Below are 13,334 nucleotides of genomic sequence, written 5' to 3' on the forward strand. Positions count from 1 at the left end.
TCCTGAGGGCAGAGGGATTATTGTGTTTTCAAAAACTGAAACACAGGAGCTGGAGAGATGGCTCAGAAGTCAAGCACACCTCCGTTCAGTTTCCAGCACCCCTTTGGCAACTCACAACCACCTTTAACTCCAATCCAGGGGATCCAATAGCCTCTGGGCCCCCCTAGGATACCAGACACTGAGGACGCACATCCATGCGTAAAACACCCATATATGCATTACATATAAAAGATGACATAATTTAAGGCATGTGTTTTCTTCTGGTCCTGAATGCTAAGCCTTCATTCTACCTGTGACCTGCCCCGCAGCCCCCAAACCATCCAGATGCACAGTAAGTGGATTAATTACAGAGTCATTCTGAGTGCTTGGCTTGGCCTTACATTCACAGCTGTCCTCTTGTCTCAGTCTCCTGCAAGCTGGGATCACAGTGCGTGCTACTGCACCTGGTTTCTATTACCTTGTAAAAGGTCTCTATTCTGATGCCCAGGCTTTTGTGAACTCCTGGGCTCCTGACACTCCTGCCTCAGCCTCCCCTCTAGCTGGAACTCCAGACACTTGCCAGTGTACCAAGCATCCCTTAGCAGCTGTTGGTTCTGTAGACCAGCCTTCCTTCTTAACACAGGGTTTCCCTGTGCAGCCCTGGCTGACCTGGAACTCACTCTGTAGACCAGGCTGGCCTCTAACCAGAGATCTGCCTGCCTCTGGCCTCCCGAGTGCTGAGATTAAAGGTGTGTGTTACCATGCCAGGCTATTCTAGTTTTCTTAAGGCTGGAATTGTGTGTGTGCCACCAGGCGCGGTTCTGTTTCCTGTGAGTACTAAGGATGGACCCAGGCTCTGTGAGCCGGAAGCCGGCTCCCTAAGCCGTGGGTTGTAACCTCACAAGCTGAAGGTGGAGAGTCAAACAGTGCCAAAACTTTTCATCGACTGTTTGAATATGCAAAGACCAAAAACTAACTCAAGTCAAGCACATCATGAACCCCAGGCATTTCTGTGCTACACTCTCGGACTTTACTGGAGCCTTGGTTCCAAGTGCACAGCATTCACAGCATGCCCCCCCACCTATGAATCGTGTCTCACAGATTAGACTGCCATAGGTGTGTGTTCTGCAGTATTGACTGTTCTTACAATGTTTTCTGCATTTATGAAAACACAGTGGTTTAGTTATGGGAAAATAAGAACTTTTATTATTTTTCTACCATCATTCCTAAGTATGTCTATGGATTCTATTATGTTGATTTTTAAACTTGTTTGAAGGGGAGCTGGGAAGATGGCAACTTAGTGGTTAAAAGGGTGTGTACTGCTCTGGGAGTGGTGGGCACACCTTTGATCCCAGAACTCTGGAGGCAGAGGCAGGAGGATCTCTGTGTTTGAGGCCAGCCTGGTCTATAATCTGAGTTCCAGGATAGCCAAGAATACACAGAGAAACTCTGCCGACACACCCACCCACACAAAGTGTGCACTACTGTTGCCGAGAACCTGATTGGGTTCCCAGCTCCCACATCAGGCGGCTCACAATCACCTGGAACTCTATTCCAGGGGATCTGATGTCTTTTGGCCTCCATGGTACCTGCACAGACATGTGCACACCCACACACATGATTTTAAAATAGTAAAAATAAACCTGAGCTTCATGAAACAAAAATTATTGAATACTTGCTTGGGATTAGGACAGAATTTCATCAAGTTCTGAACACTCCCAAACATACCCCTGCCATTTTGAGCCATGTATTCAGGCGGGACTGGTTCTCTAATGCAACTGAACAACACAGAGGACACTATATCCCGCAGTAGCAACAACCCAGCCGGGATGGGGATTTCATTCTGTCTGTAAAAACCAGCAAGTATACTCGATTTCATCTTTATGGTGAAATCACATACATATCAAAGAATTGTTCTGAAATTCCCTTGTGGCTTATGGTCAGTCAGTGCTTGACTAGATTCGTGTGTCAGTTTCTCAGGTAAAAAGTTTAGGAAGTCCTATGCTAGGCAAACACTGAGCCACACTCGAGACTTTTCCAGGTATGCTGGCACACACCTTTAACCCCAGCCCTCCGGAAGCAGAGGCAGAAAGAACTCTCCATGATTTCAAGGTCAGCCTGGTCTACATAGTAAATTCCAGCACAGCTAGAGCTGCATAGTGAGACCTTGATCTCTACAAAACAGACAAAAGAAAATAAAGGGTGTGTGTGTGTGTGTGTGTGTGTGCGCGCGCGCGCGTGTGTGCGCGTGCCCAGACAATCTCTTAACAATTAGCGGGAGTCTTCCATGGCACTGACGCTGGGTCAGCAATCCAGAAGGGGCTGCGCAGGGTCTTGCACTCCTTCACACAGTCTCAAGCACCAGAACGTTACCAGTGTCTGGGATCCTGGGCAGCACAAACTTACTTTCTCATTGCTGCGGGAGTCAGGCAAGAGATGAAGAGGCCTGGGAGCCAGGCTTCTGTCAAGGGCTCCCTGCCCAGCATACAGACCACCTTCTCCATGTCCTCAATCAGCCTTAGTAGAGAGGTCCCTGTGTATTTCGTGTTCTTATAAGGACATCACTAGTCCTGTTTCCAGCTCCCCACCCCACATCCCTGTGAAGCCCATGACAGGATCTCGTTTAGCCTTAGCTGTCCCACTAAAAGCTCCCCAAACTTTCTCTCCAGTGAGGTGGTTGGTACAGGAGGAGACGACAAGGGGATCTTGAACTGAAGAACAGTCTAAGCTACAAGGTCAGCCTGGATAACTTAAAAGACATTATTTCAAAACAACATTTATGCTGGGTGCAGTGGCAGACACCTTTAATCTCAGCACTTTGAAGGCAGAGTCAGGTGTCTACACAGCTAGTCCCAGGCCAGGGTTACATAGCATGATATTGTCTTGAAAAATATAAATTTAGCTGGGCGGTGGCGCACACCTTTAATCCCAGCACTTGGGAGGCAGAGGCAAGAGGATCTCAGGGAGTTCGAGGCCAGCCTGGTCTACAAAGTGAGTTCCAAGACAGCCAGCACTGTTACACAGAGAAATTCTGTCTCAAAAAAAAGAAAAAGAAAGAAAGAAAAATAAATGTAAACTTTAAGCATGTATGTGTGTGTATACATGGGTGCCAATGCCAAAAGAGGCCAGAGGCACTGGAGCCCTGAGAGAACTGACATACGAGCTGGGAACTTTATTTGGGTTCTCTGGAAAGGCAGAACACACGTCCCTAACAGGTGAACCATCCATTGCTCCCACGCTTAAATGAGTATTTTTTAAAAGGCGAGGGCCTGGTAGAGTACACTGTGTCTTCAATCACTCTCCATCTTATTTCTTGAGGCAGGGTCTCTCACCGAACCTGAAGCTCAACGGCTGTGTGGAGTGCCTGGCAGCTCTTGGCTAACTCTGCCACCTCAATCCTCTTGTCCTCACTGGGGTTATGGACACATGCTGCCACACCTGGCGTTTTATGTAGGCTCTGGGGATTCAAACTCGGGCCGGTCTTGAGCTTGAGGCAATCCCTCTGGCTCCAAAGGGCTGGGATGACAGGTGTGTGCCATCACACCTGGCTGCCATGTTTCTCGTTGAACGCCCACAACAGACAGGGGCTGCAGCACCCATTTTATGGGATCAGCACCTTCGTTAGTGTCTCAGCTCCTCCCTTGTCTTGCCCTCACCCTCCACAGCCTGCAGTGCCTACCCAACCCCTTTAGCTGGGAACCCCCCAATGTCCCCACCTTCCTCAGACCAGAAGCGTACAGCCCTCACTGAGCCCAGAGCAGAAAGTACCTTACTGACACAGGATCGACTGGGAGGATGAGCAAACCCTCCCCAGGCTCCGGCTGTGAGAGGATGGGACGCTACAGCGGCAGCTCACGGGACCAGGTGTGCACACGCACACACCTGTGCCCATCTCCTCATACCATGTGACCCAGGGACACAGGGTGGCAACTGGCCCTCAGTGGGAACTGGCCCCTGGTGTGTTTCCCCGGGGGCCACACACCTGCCTCTGTGATCGCGTCTGAGTTCTAAAAGGCTGCCTTCAGCCTAGAAAGGGCATGTACAGCAGGGTCTGTCCTCGAGTGCCCTAGGGTGGGGGTAGGGAGTGTGACAGGAGGAGAAGCGGCTGCTGGAGGAGAGGGGGCGCCTGGAGCCTGCCCTAGCCTGCAGTTGCCACGGCAACCCTGTATGCTGAGTGAGTGGGAGTCTGAGTGTCTGAGGAGGGGTGATAGGCAACAAGAAGGGGCCCTGGGCCCCTCCTGGCCTCACTTGCCCGTCCCTGGAACAGCCACCCTGTAGGCACCGTGTCCCATTGGCTGTGAGCCCACTTCCGCCTGCACTTACAGGAAGCCAGGGCTAGTAGTGGGCACAGTGGCCGGTACCAGAGCCAGTCTGGAGCGGAGCCCTGGGTCTGGATCAGTTGATCAGGCCTTTTGGGCCATCTTCTGGGCCCTACATGGGGACTAGTAAGGGGGTCTCGCAGAGATGGAACAGGCCTGAGAATGCCGGGCACACGTCCTTCTCGCAGAGGGTCAGGGCAAGGACCGGGTCCCCACTACATATTCAGTACTTCAGACTCCCGAGACAGCAGCCTAGTCCTCCCAAATGCCCTGCCCCATAGACAGCTGCACTGGATCCCGGCGCCACGTCTACCCAGCCAGTCACTTCTGCTCTGAACCCCTGTCTCTTGCCCTCACCCTCCACAGTGAGGCTAGGGGCAGCCAGCTGGCACCTGAACCATTTCTCTTTTCTGCTCAGAAAACTCCAGAAGCCCTCACTGAGGCCCTCAAACCTTGCAACACAAGCTCCCATGTAGGGCCCTACCCCAGGACCTTTGCACACACCCCGCCCCTACCCTTGTCTGCTGGGCTTTGCTCACTCTTCCTCAAGGCCCAGGAAGGCCTTGCCAACTCCAGCTTCCCAGCGTTCTGCGCCTTTACCTCCTCGTGGTTCTTATGTCAAGGGACCTGGCACTTTCTCTTTCTCTTCCCCACCAGACGTTGGCTCTGCAGGGTTGTTTTGAGTCGGTGTCCCAACACCCAGCAGAGAAGGAACTGGGTATGTAATTATCCGGTAGAGATACTTCAGAACCTGCACTAGCTGGAAGCAGACATGGGAGTGTCACAAATTCAAGGCCAGCCCCACCTAGGATTAAATAGGTTGTAACATTGTTTCAAAAATAAATAGACTAATGACTTTAAAAATGTAAAGGCTGGGTGTGTGGTTCAGTGGCAGTGCCCTCTTCTTAGTAAGGCAATCCCCCCGCAGAGCACACACACAAGGCGCTGGGGATGGACCCAGTTGGCCACCAGGCATCCCTGTGTTACAGAGGCTAGAGCTACCCCCACCACCCCTGTAACCCTGGACACTTTTCCTCTAGTCTCCATCAGTCTACCCGCCCCCAGACCCAGGCTCTACCCCAAGTCCACGATACTTGTAAAATAAAAACCCAGTTATATCACTCTCTGCCCACAATTCTCAGTGGCTTCCACTGCCCCTGTAATGTAATATAGCATGCCAGGCTGTTCTGTTCCAAATCCTCCTCCGTGCGGCTCTGGTACTCGACACCTGACCTGTCTCCCTCCTAAGGTCCCATCTGCAAGGACTGCTGGACTTCATCCTCTTCCCACAGTGCCTCTCTGTGATTCCCTTCCCTAGTTGGACTCAGGCCCAGTCCTGGGCACAGAGTAGGTGCTTATTAGACAAAACAGGTGCAAAGAGCCAGGCATGAGGGTGTAGGGGGGTGTCTCAAGACTGGGGGACATGTGTGAGTGCCACTGCAGTCAGGGACATGCAAAGGTCCTGAGGCAGCAATGTGCTGAAACCCAGCAATGAAGGGGAGAGCGGAAGGAGGCAAGGTGGCATTTGCCACAGTCATGCCGGCCTGTGTGGGCTCTGGGATGACACTGGCTTTTCCGTGCATGAGGTGGGACCTTTTTTTTTTTTTTTTTTTTTTTTTTTGGAGACAGGATTTCTCTGTGAAATGGTCCTGGCTGTCCTGGAACTCCCTCTATAGGCCAGGCTGGCCCTGAACTCACAGAGATCCACCTGCCTCTGCCTCCCTTGTGCTGGGATTAAGGCATGCGCCACCACACTCAGCAGGAAGCATTTCTAAGCAAAGGAGGATAAGTTGTCACCTCTGTTGCAGAGGTGTCTGCTGGAGAGTAGACTGTGTGTGAACACTGGTCCTAGACGGGGTACGCCAGTCTATTCCCTCCTTTCCTCCTGCCCCCCCATCTGCTCTCCTCCCTGCCTATCAACCCTGCCCTCAACTCTGCCTTGGAGACACTGTGCCACCTTGTCCCCATGTCTCGAGGCCACTGGGCCACCTCATCTCCATTATCTTGAGGTCAGGAAAGGCTAGCTGCTTCTGGCCCTCACTCTAATACCTTTGGCTATGAGGATTTTCTTCCCCTAGGGCTCTGACTCTTCCCACAGGGGACCTGACCAGGGCCAGACCCACCCCAAGTTTGCTTAGTCCGGAAACTCTACCAGGCCCGGGCAGCTCACCTCCTGAGTTCTGCCAGCGGCCATCTCATGCTCAGCCTTTCTACCCTCCACAGGTGAACACAGACCTCTCCAAAGCCAACCGACAACGAGGTCCAGACCAGCTTCCTATCCACAGCTACTAAACACCTTTCCTTGAGTCCTGCTTCTTTCTCGCCTTCGGGAGGACTTCCTTCTCTAGTCAGTTTCTCCTCCAGACCACAGCTGGGGAGCCCCCTCCTCTAAGAAGTCCTGACCCAAATGCCGCCCCGCCTTGCTCGCTGCTACGGAAAGCTAGCACCAGAGCAGCAGGGCGTGCGTCTACCTCCCAGTGCTCCTGTCCCAGGCTCCTCTCATGCCAAGGCAGAGCTAAAATCAGTGCTAGACGCCAGGACCCCAGGGCGAGGGCACACAGGACGCTCCTGCCCCATGAATCCATGCTGGCAGCGTGAGAGTGCAGAGCCCAGAGAGGGCAATTGCCAGAAAAGGGTTCTCAACAAGGCAAAGGGACAAAGCCCCAGAATAGCACCCTCAGGTCGAAGGTTCAAATCCTGGAGGGCCACACTTCCAGCTTAGTGACAAGACACACGTGCAGGTCAGCAGGGGCACAGTCAGTATGGTTGTAAGGCTCAGAAATAACATCTTGTTTGGGGTTGCAGGATCTCATAGTGGAGTGCCTGCCTAACACATGGGAAGTCCTGGGTCCTGTCTCCACCACCCATAATAAACAAACAAACAAGCAATAAGCTGTCCTGACGCCTGCCTCCTGAGCCTCTGCCATGTGTCAGTCAGGCACCCCGAGCAGGGGAGACAACGGTGGTAATGAGGTATGACTTGATCATGTACTAGTGCCGTGGAAAATAAAGCTAGGAGGAGTTGGGGGCTTGCATTTTCACTTATTCTTACATGTATGCATGTCTATATGCCATGTACGTGTGGTGCCCGCAGAAGCCAGAGGGGTGAGGGACCCCTGTCACTAGAGTTACAGAGTGTTATCAATGGCCACATGGGTGCTGGGAACTGAACCCAGGTCCTCGGGAAGAGCAGCCAGTGCTCTTAACCACTGAGCCACCTCTCCACATGACGGTGGAAACAAGCATGCTCACCTGGCAATAACAGCTACTTCAGCCAAGTTACGCATAATCCATGGAAGAATGAGGTGTTCTAGGCCATTCGTGGTTTGTGCAAAGGTCCTGGGCCACGAGAAAAATCAAAGGCCGCGTGGAGGCAGCTAGACAAGCCAGGTGCCGGGTCCTGAAGCACTCAAGTGCTCTCCAAATGGGGGTGCCCCTCAGTTCAGGCGCTCTGGGGCTATTCTTGTCTATGGTGAGCCAATAGGGGCTTCTTACATTTTTTAGAGTGAAGAGAATGATGAACCTGCATTAGGAGCTGGTCTACAAAGCTCACAGACGTTTCCCATCAGGGGGTAAACCAAACATGGGCTCAGAGCTGTAGAATATACTTCTCGACTGGGCAGTTCTGCCTTGGGGTCAGTCTGGAGAGGCTGCCAGTGGTGTCTCTGTGGGATGCTGTTGGCATACGGCAGGTGCAGCCCCAAGGTGTTATCAGGCACCCTCCAGATTGCAGGGCAGTTTCGTAAAGAGCGCCATGAGGAACCTCGGGCTCCCGCGCCTGCCATCCCAGCACTGAGGAGGTTTAGACAAGAGTGGAAGGTGTGTTCAGCCTGGGACACACAAGGAGGAAGGAAACGGCTCGCATACACACCAGGGACACCATCAGGCCACCGGCAGCTCACAATCCACTTGTCACTTATAAGCTATTTTTTAAGCCTCTGTGTATAGGGGGGCATTGTTTATTTTTAGCTCTGGGGGGTACAAAACTATTTTTAGTCTCCAATTTATTGACTGAATTGTTACTCTTCCCCCACTTTGGAGTGGAAGGTGAACAAGACACAGAATTCTGGTTACTTCTCCCAGAGACACGTAAATCAGGTGGAAGGCCCCATCCCAGGGAGAAGTAGGGTCAGTGCTGAAGCCAACTTGGGAGCAACCTCTCAGACCTTGACCCAGGGGCTCCTCCCAGCCATCCAGTGAGGGTAAGTGTTCCTCGAATTACCCCTCCAGGACCTATAGCACACAGTCATTTGGAGCCATGGTACCACAAAGACATCCCCCCACAGAGGTACTTATGAATACTGTGAGATGGTCCCTAAGAGGGCACAGGCATGCAGAAGAAAGTAGTGCAGCTAACCAAGCCCAAGCCTTGCTTCTGCAAAGGGGCCAGGTCAAGGGGTTATCACACAGGGCTCTCCAACTCTAAGGAGAGGGACCCTCCCATTCGGTCAACTGCCCGTTGCTCCGCCTCATTCCCTCTTTCCTCCTTTTGTCTAGAAACATTACTTTTATTATTTGTGATCAGTTTATGAGTGTGGGAGGGGTATGGAATGAGTGTGGGTGCGCATGGATGTAGGGAGAGGTGTCAGGTCCCTTGGAGCTGGAGGTACAGATAGGCTATGAGCTGCCTGACTTGGGTGCTGGAAACTGAATTCTGGTCCTCTATAAGAGCAGTACACATTTTTTTAGTCCCTGAGCCACCTCTCTCTCTCTCTCTCTCTCTCTCTCTCTCTCTCTCTCTCTCTCTCTCTCTCTCTCTAATAATTAAGATGCCTCCCTCTGCAGCCTAGCCTGGCCTCGAACCCAAGCTCAGCCCTCCGAGTGTTGGAAGGGCACACTGGCACCACCGCATGCGGCTCAGCTAAGAGTTCTCCCATGGCCCCTGAGCTCCAAAAGCAAACCCAGCAACAAGATCCCTGAACTTCTGGATCTTACTCAGGCAGACAGACAGTAAACAGACAGGCGCAATGAATCAGGAAATTACAGAGGTGTGAAAGCCACGAGCTCCACAGAAAGCCGGGAGGGCTGTGGGAGCTGCAGTTTGAAGCAGAGTGCATGGGTGATGTCCTGGATGGAACTACCTTAGTGAGGGTGGGGTTTCCCAGGGCTCGGTAGGGATGTAAAGAGGGAGAGGGAGGACTGAGAGGCGGCGACAGCACACTCCACACCCTCAGGTCTCTGTTCACAGCCAGGGCCGCCCTCCCTAGAACGAACACACACACACACACACACACACACACACACACACACACACACAGAGCCAAGGGAACGGAAGTGGCCACTGTCCCAGTGGCACCTCAGGCCTGGCATCCAGCAGAAAAAGCACCTGTGTCTGCAGTTCCCTTGGAGAGGAGCGCCAACCCTGCTCACTCCACGCAGTTCTGGGACACACACAGCTGAGCTCACACTAGTAGGTGTGGACAAGGGAAAGCCCTCCTGTCCTGTGCACACAGACAGCTGCTCAAGAGACACCCCTCGGCAAAACTCACCAAGGAAAGCACCATTCAGATCCACAGGGGCAAGTAGCTACACACAGGGAATCAAGGCAGTCACCAGCCTAGGCCTGAACCACAGAGTGTGCAGAAGAGGCACATAAGGACACAAGCGGCAGTGGAGACCGGCTGGACGCAGTGATAGCCGGCCTCCTCCTAGCCCTGGAGAGCCTCCACCCCAACCCCAGGACCCCATTTTCTGTATTCAGTAACAGCCATTTGGTCTATCCTAGGGAGAGAGGGTTGCTGTCTTACTGAGCACCTCCAGCTCACCAGGGAACCCCTACCTTGGTGGGCCACTCCCCCAGTGTCCCCACAGAGGGGCTGGAGGAGGGGAAGTGTCTGGCAACTGGAAATCTGATACCTGAGCGCAGCCCACACAGAAACCAGAGCTTTCAGTGTCCTTGGCCTTGTCTGGCTGGAGAACAGGCAGAGGGCGGGAACAGAGACCAGAGGCGCCCCATCTGTGGTGAGAGGTGGCTCCCACTCTTACTACACTTATTTAGGAGTTAATGCTCCAGGGGTTCTTGGCCCGCCCGACCCTCTTCATCCTCCTCTGTTAGGTGCCCATGCTGAGGCTGCTCTTGCCAGCCTGGTGGGACAGCCCACACACAGACACCAGGGACACAGTCGGCAGACAGTCCCCAGTGCAGGTGGAAACTGGAGGTCCTGAAGCAAGCACACTCCTCCTTCTGGGCCAGGCGTTTGCAGGCTCCTCCCCCCTCGTGGGGCTTCCAGAGCGCCCCCTAGGAGAAGGGGGTTCCCCAGGGCAGGCTGGGAATAGAAGCCTAGCTAAGCTCCCTGGCCTTCCGCTCCTCCTCCCAGGCCTCGGCTCCCCACCCTCCCCCAACTCTGGGGGCTATCTCCACACCCAAAGGTGTCCAGCAGCACAGGTGACAGGAGCCAGTGAGGACATCAGAAAGCAGAATCAACAGGGTGGCCAGACCCAGAGGGGGAAGATGGTGGCATGCCACAGGAGGGCCAGTACCCACACTCACAGGTACGCGGCTGGGGCTCAGTGCAAAGGTGCCACACCGCCAGCCATGGAATTAGTTCCCCTTTCCGCCTTCCGGATGATTTTTCATCGCTGTAATTAATGGGCAAGTCATATCTGAACGGCGTGGCAGGCAAATTGCTAGTTAGGAAAATCACAGATAATTTTCTCGATATGATAATGAAGGTTGTATTCTGTCTCTTAGTCCTGTTTTCATCCTACTTTTAAGTAATAAATTCGGCATTAATGGGCAGGGTGTGGAGAGGAAGTCACCTGTCCCCAAAGCTGGGACCTGTCCTAGCCGGCCTCCCCCAGCACTCGCACACCAAGGTCCCCAGCGCCTGACCGTGGGCAGATGGGGAAGATGGGGGACCCTCAATGGAACATCCTGACATTCTATGATTGATGGGGCAGCGCCAGCATCTCGGGAGCAGGTGGGGCACAGGGAGCCATCAGGCTGTGGGCCAGAATGGAGTTGGGCTTGGGGTCGGATGACAAACTCACTCCTGCCCTTGGGGTGCAAGAAAAAGAAACAGGTTCGGATGGCCTCTCTCTCAGCAGCACTGGAGGTCAACAGGCCCAGAACAGACATCCACCCTCAGGTGTCCCCACACCTGTCCTCATGCCATCTAACTCCCTCTCCACGGCGACCCCTCACTCTATCGGAGGCATGAGGGTAAGCAGAGAGAGGGGGAGACAGACAGAGATAAAGAGGCTGCCAGCCATCTTGGCGGCCATCTTGAACCCCTCCCCCAACTCCCCCAAACGCACCACATGTTTGGATATGGGAAGACAAACCCTGGCTCTGGGTCCCACAGAGGCTGGGAAAGAAGGGGGATGTGGTTCACATTGGGACAGGAGGGACACCCATGAAGATGCCAAGGCTGAGGAGAAGGCGGGGTGGGGGTGGCGGGATCAGGAAGGAACAGTACATAAGACGCTGGGCAAGGATAGAGCTGGGAGCTGACCTAGACGAGAAGTGTACCGACCGGGACGTGTGAGCTTAGGGGCCGTTTGCCGGCGGGGTGCCGTCTTCATATAGGTGCCCGCGTGCACTGAAGTGATGCCATTTGAGGACATTTTCTGGCCACTGCTGGAGTATACACGACCCTCCCACCACACTCACACTCTCTCTCTCTCTCTCTCTCTCTCTCTCTCTCTCTCTCTCTCTCTCTCTCTCTCTCTCTCACACACACACACACACACACACACACACACACGAACTGGACTTTCATCCCAGGACCCTCAAGCGGGACGATGACAGCTGAGCCACACAGCTGTTTCAGGAACACCTGGAAGAGGGGCGAGCTCGTTCCGGTAGTTCCAACCTGACAACCTCCATCGGTGCTTAACCGGGTACCTCACGCCTGCACCGGGTCCTGCCCACGGCGCCCCTCCGGACTGAAACCCGCTCGACACCCAGGCAGACCTCTCCCCATCCCCTCCGCGCCATGCCTCCCAGAGAAAAACAACCCTAGCCCTAGCATCCTGCGGTGCCAGCCCCCCGACATGGCTTCTCTGGGGGAGCCGGGGCCCGCGCGCCGCGCGCACACGCACCCTCTCCACTCACACCCAGACACCTACACAAACAGGGCGCCAAGCACCCGCGCGCACACGCACCGGGGACACGCAGGCACCGCCGCGCCGCTTCCCCACAAAGGCCGGCGCGCGCGCGGGCACACGCAGCCACGCGCGGGCACACTCGCGGTCCCCTCCCCCTGCAGGGCACCCTGCGGCCGCCCATCCGCACCCCCACCGAGCCCCTGGCAGGCGGGGGTAGGGTGCCTCCTCCGCCCCTCTCACCGCGCACACCTGGCCCAGGTGCGGCACGGCCTGCGACTCCCGCACACTCACCTGTCCAGAGGCGCTTCGGGGTCGGCCGTGCGCGCTCCTCCGGCGGCTCCTCGAAGCCGGGCCCCCCGCCCGGCACATCTCCCGGAGCCCGGCCCAGGGGGAAGCGGGGAGGGGGTGGCTGAGCGAGGGCGGCCTCCGTGTCCCTTCCTTCTTTGAGTCCGGCACTGCCGCCACCGACCAAAATTTAAAAGGGGGTAAAAAAGGGAAGAAGAAAAAAAAAAAAAGAAAGAAAAGGCGGATCGCGGCGCTCCGGAGGCGGCCCCGGCCCCGGGCGCGCGGGTCTGCGCCCCTCCCGGGGAGCGAGGCGTGGAGGCGGAGGGGCGGGGGCGGCGTCAGAGCTCGGGGGGCTGGGGCGAGGCGGAGCCCCCCGAGGCGGCGCCGGCTGCCCGCATCTCCCCCGCAGCTCCGCGGCCCCGACGGAGGCGGCACGTGTGTGCCCAGGCGACTTCCCAGCGCCCTCGGACGGCAGCGGGCGAAGGGTTAACGCGGCAGCCCGGGCGGCCCCGCAGGCCCCCGCCGCCCGGCGGCGCCGCTCCCGGGCCCGCGCGGCCCCATCCGCCGGGGCGTCTCCGGCAGACGGCGGGGCGGGGGCGCCGCAGCGCTTACAGCTCCCGCGCCGACCGCTCGCGCTGCCCGCGGGGGGCCGGGGCTACGCGGCTGGAAGCAGGCGCGGCGGCGTCGCGCCCCAGGGGTGGC

General features: G+C 55.5%; 1 protein-coding gene across 1 annotated transcript in view; it reads right to left on the reverse strand.

The window, feature by feature from the left end:
* Nucleotides 1-12,900, reverse strand: part of Adgrl1 (adhesion G protein-coupled receptor L1) — a 42,733-nt gene extending 29,833 nt beyond the window's left edge. The window contains 1 exon segment of the mRNA XM_005087557.4: nucleotides 12,639-12,900. The gene's annotated coding sequence lies outside the window, so the exon portion shown is untranslated.
* Nucleotides 12,901-13,334: the final 434 nt, after the last annotated feature.

The sequence above is a fragment of the Mesocricetus auratus genome, unplaced genomic scaffold, assembly GCF_017639785.1.
Source record: "Mesocricetus auratus isolate SY011 unplaced genomic scaffold, BCM_Maur_2.0 Super-Scaffold_100081, whole genome shotgun sequence".
NCBI classification, from domain to species: domain Eukaryota; kingdom Metazoa; phylum Chordata; class Mammalia; order Rodentia; family Cricetidae; genus Mesocricetus; species Mesocricetus auratus.